Source organism: Lactuca serriola, chromosome 4 (assembly GCF_051521515.1).
Source record: "Lactuca serriola cultivar US96UC23 chromosome 4, Lser_US96UC23_V15, whole genome shotgun sequence".
NCBI lineage: Eukaryota > Viridiplantae > Streptophyta > Magnoliopsida > Asterales > Asteraceae > Lactuca > Lactuca serriola.
The window spans coordinates 50,145,001-50,149,061 of record NC_136411.1 but is presented as its reverse complement, the minus strand read 5'-3'; positions in this window follow the sequence as shown (position 1 = coordinate 50,149,061).

The following is a 4,061-nucleotide window of genomic DNA, read 5'->3' as shown; positions in this document are numbered from 1 at the left end:
AATTGTTGATGAGCTTGCTATCCTCGGTAAGAAACTGGATCAAGAGGATCAAATTGATGTTGTAATCAATGGACTTGATCCTAACACCTATAAACCTGTAATTGATGCTATCTACGCAAGAGACTCTACTATTTCATTTAATGAGCTTCATGAAAAACTCATTAATCATGAACTCAATCTTGCACAACAAACCTCAGTCACAGGTATTCATCAACCAGCATCTGTTTTCTATACCACCAACAAAATCAGAAGAAACAATGGCCCTCCAGGCAAGGAAACGAACCAGCACTTCTAGCCACCCCTGCCAAACAGAATTCCCAATCCACAGGCCAACACCCCTTCTTAGGAAAGTGTCAATGGTGTCATACCAAAGGACACTCCCTAAGCCACTGTGTCACTTTCAAAAAGTTGTTTCCAAATGCATGTGTACTCTCCCCTCCTAATCGTTTTGTGCAGGTCTCAAATGTTCAAGCACACACTATGCATCCAGTGGTACCACACACACCAGAAATAGGACATTGGTTGTTTGACAGTGGAGCAAGTTTCCATGCTACAAACGACCTCAATAACCTCTCTGTTCATGCCCCATATGATGGAATTGAAGAATTGGTCATCGGTGATGGTTCGTGTCTAAAAATCTCTCATATTGGCTCTCTAATTCTCTATACTTCATACACTCCTCTTATTCTTAAAAATGTTCTTTATGTTCCATCTCTATCCCAAAACATCATCTCTATCTCTCGTCTATGCATTGACAATAATTTTCTAATAGAGTTCTATTCCTTTGTTTTTGTCATCAAGGATCTAGCAACCAAAATCCCCCTGTTCAAGGGCACAGCAGTCACTATACGGAAGAACTAAATGCAAGTTACAAAAATCTTGACAATATGATACAAAATTGTCATATCACAAACGTCCACGATGGTGATTTAATCAATAGACTGAAATTGTTACATAAAAATACCAACTAAACATAATAAAATTAACACAATATCAAATTTCATAAAAAATGATAAACAATATCAAATTTCATAAAAAATGATAAACATGAGCCGTAACTGTAAAATTAAAACATCAAGTTGTGTTTTGTACTGGCTATACTGCGAATTCAATATTTCAGATTGATTCTCATATGAAGTAATACTATAAGTAAGCGTTTCATAAAATATTTTTTCTTGCTATCCGAAACCTGACACCTAGTGTGCAGACCAGTCACTTAAAAGGAACTTGGCTTAGGTTTCTTTACATCACGTACATTCTCACCATCAACTCCAAAAACGCTCCTAACTGTTGGATCAAACTCAACCTCTACTATAAATACATCCCCTCGCACCCTCATTCTCTCACTCTCTTTAGAAACTGTCGGTCACCACCACCCTCCTCCACCTCTTTTCCAGCGATTCTGACCACCGATAACCACCGTTGATCACCACCAACAGCCACCAGCAGCCTCCGCAAATAGTCGTCATCAACCATCAGTAGCAGTGACGCCGACCTCTTTTCCTTCAAAATCTCCAGCAACAACCACCTTCAACGACTCTTTCCGACGAAACTTCCGGCAACCTTCCTCCAGCGAAATTCCGACAGTTTCTCTTCGATGAAACACTATTCCAACATACTTTTTCTGACAAAATATTTTCCGACGACCGTTTCGATGCCATCTTCAGGCTTATCTCCTTAGTCTTTTATTTATCTGCGCGAACATCACGATGAGTCTTACGACCCCTTTTTCTTACGTTTTATAATTACAGGGGGGAATACATGTAAAATGCTTATAAACTTATGCTTATTTATGCTTTTGAATTTATGCATTTGAATATATGTTATTGACCTTGTGCATGTGAATATATTCTTATGAACTTAGGCTCATGAACTTTTTCGTACAAGTTTATGCCTGCGATTTTATGAACTTACATATACAAGTTTATGCTCACGAATTTATAACTAAATTGTTACGTAAGACATATTCATTACCTAAATGCGATGATGTCGAAAGACACATACAATACTTAGAAGTCCTCTAACCTATAACCGTTAATCTTCGTGAGCGAGGAAATTATATATAGATCTGTGACATCTCCAAATTCACAGTCATTTTAAAAAAATTTATTTATGCTTATTTTAAAATCAGAGTAATCTTTTAAAGAAAAGTGTTGTGGAATTTGTTCCAAAAAAACATGATAAATATGCTATCAAAGCATTTCCTAATAAATGTATTTTATTCATTTTAAAACTTTAGGATATCATCGTTAATACAGAAACATAAACATAAAGAGACCTTATATTCATTTACACAAGTGATCTACACCTCCTTAATCTTTTGGTGTAATGTAGCTTCATAACGACACATGTGATACAAATAAACTGAGTGGGTAAGGTTGGGAAACCTGGTGAGTACATAGGGTTTTCAACCCACAATAATATAATTATTATGTTTAAACATCAAACAATCAACCCAATTACCCATCCCCATTATCTTCTTTACTCTTAAGGATCTACCCTAAGAATCATCTATCTTGCATTCATTCATTCCGAAGTCCATTGCTTCCACGGTTTATATGATAGGCACTAAGTCCATAGTTGTCAATGCTCGTTTGTAAATCACTAATTTCATAGCTGCTAAAGTTCATTCATCAGGTACTAAATCCATAGCTACCAGTGTTTATCTAATAGGTACTAAGTCCATAGCTACCAACGTTTACCTAATAGGTACTAAGTCCATAGCTACAATCATTTATCCAATAAGCACTAAGTCCATATGTAACATCCCAAAATTACAAGCCAAAAAAAATTCATTTTTAAAACATATACTTAGTAAAATATTGGAATTAAACATTCACCGAACACATTGTTCCACAAAAGATATCGCATGTTTGGAAAACATTTTTATAAAACATAATAGTGTCAGAGTACAAATCCCCAGGAAGATTTCATAGTGCGGAATACAAAGCGTGTATGTGATGTGCTGCTACCGCGCCGGCTCCTTCCCCTTCGAAGAAGAGGTACCTGAAACCAAAATTGAAAACTGTAAGCACGAAGCTTAGTGAGTTCCCCCAACATACCACATACCATACAATCACATATCATGCATAATGTCGGACAATTCTGGGGTGCCCGACCTACCCGGTACGGCCATTCTGGGGTGCCGACTACCCGTGTCAAGCCGTTCTGGGGTGCTGACTACCCATGTCAAGCCATTCTGGGGTGCTGACTACCCATCGGTCCTAACAACCGATCCTCGGGGACTATTTCACCCCCTACTGCTACTGTCACATATATCATAACCTAACATATTATCAGACATATCTGGGGTGTCCGCTCTACCCTTCGGTCCTAATGACCGAACTTGGGGACTATTCCCCTCCTACTACCACTATCACATATAACATATCATGCCAGCATATAAACATATCATCACATACTGTCAGACATATCTAGGGTGTCTGACCTACCCTTCGGTCCTAACAACCGAACTCTACTACTATCACATACACATATCATGCCAGCATATAACATATCAGGTAGTAGCAAACCTAGATGATATCACAAAGACAATCATCTAACATACAACTCCTACTGGTGGGCCGACATTGTGGTCGTAGACCCACCGCTACTGGAAGGTAACTCACCTCAAAGTAGCTACTGATCGGTGTGGGAACTGACTGTCTTCTGCTGTTGCTGCTCCGGAAATCCTCCGGCTATAATTCCCACAAAACACTCAGTCACATACTGCTAACCGACCTTAGGGTAAAATGACCATTTACCCCTAGCCAAACCAAGAGTCAAAGTCAAAGTCAACTTCCAGTTGACCCGACTCGTCGAGTTGGCTTGCCAACTCGCCGAGTCCCTATCTATTCGCTTGACCATCATCCCGTCTCTGCTCGTCGAGTTAGGTATTGACTCGACGAGTTTTCCTTCTAAACCAAGGTCCAATAGTCCTTCATCCTACTCGTCTAGTTGTATGAACAACTCGCCAAGTTCATCTTCATCCGAAGAACATTCTATGCTGAGACTCGTTGAGTCTGTTCTTGGGACAAGGAGATTGCCTTGAACTCGCCGAG